This window comes from Pteropus vampyrus, unplaced genomic scaffold, assembly GCF_000151845.1.
Source record: "Pteropus vampyrus isolate Shadow unplaced genomic scaffold, Pvam_2.0 Scaffold4995, whole genome shotgun sequence".
NCBI classification, from domain to species: domain Eukaryota; kingdom Metazoa; phylum Chordata; class Mammalia; order Chiroptera; family Pteropodidae; genus Pteropus; species Pteropus vampyrus.
The window spans coordinates 1,962-3,087 of record NW_011893776.1 but is presented as its reverse complement, the minus strand read 5'-3'; positions in this window follow the sequence as shown (position 1 = coordinate 3,087).

Here is a 1,126-nt window from a genome sequence, read left to right as displayed (position 1 = left end):
TTTTTTTTTTTTTTTTTTTTTTTTTACAAACAAGTATTTATTTTGGGATGTCTACTCCGTTATGTGAATGTTTAAGTCGTTTCTGTTTTTTTCTATTACTGAACATTTCTGTTGATACATCTTTGCACACATCCTTGATTTTAGTGTTCGCTTTAATGTATTCCGTCTGCACGATGATGCCAAAACAAGGGAAGGAAAGTGAAGCAAACACACGAAGTAGTTGATGGTACTTGTCATCGCATTTACCCCAACCACAAGTCCTTGGTCCTCCCATCCTGGAAGTGCCATGTGCCTGCCCCATGGGATATAGAAGGGGGTGGGAGAAATCCATTCGAGGGAGGGGCTTCCTGCCTGGCTGCTGGTTTCAGGAATCAGCCCTCTGGCCCCTCACTCTGCCACAGTCCATAGAGCCTGGCCAATGGGAGGCCACGCCAGAGCCAGAGCAGTGTTGATGATACAGGTAGGGTACGCCTCTGCTGTGTGCACCTGGGGTCGGGGGGAAGCCTTGGGTTGAGCATTTGGCTTCTCGGATACTCCTAGGATTCACTAGGCCATGAAAGAACAGTGACAATGGGAAGGAAACAGAGAAGCAAGATAACTCAGTCATCTGACACGGCACGCTTCCATTCTCTGAGCCATGAGGATATATTGATAGAGGAGGCTGGGGAGGAGCCAAATGGTTTGGCTTCTGTGAGTGGAGAAAGGGCAGATGAATTAGGAGCGTGAGTGAATGGGCTTGCACTGGACTCAGAAATTCAAGAGTAGTATTAATCAGCTAAAATTAAAAATTAAAAAAAAAAAAAAAGAGCACTGCTCCTCCCCAGTCTACTCATCTGGAGAATTGAACTTAAGCTAAATTGAGCTCAAACCAAAAGAACGGTGCCATTCCAAACACTTTGACACCCCAGTCCAAGGTCTATCATTTGTAACTCAAAGAAAGATTTTGGTTGCTTCTTAAAATGTATTAGTGTAAAAGACAATGGGCTATCAGTCCTGTTTTTGCTATCATAGTGGATACCCTCTAGATAAGGTCTGTTTTCTATTCATTCATTTGTTGGATCATTTGCTCAGCCATTATCACACATCGACTGATTAACTGTTATTGATTGGCAATCTCCTCTGTGCT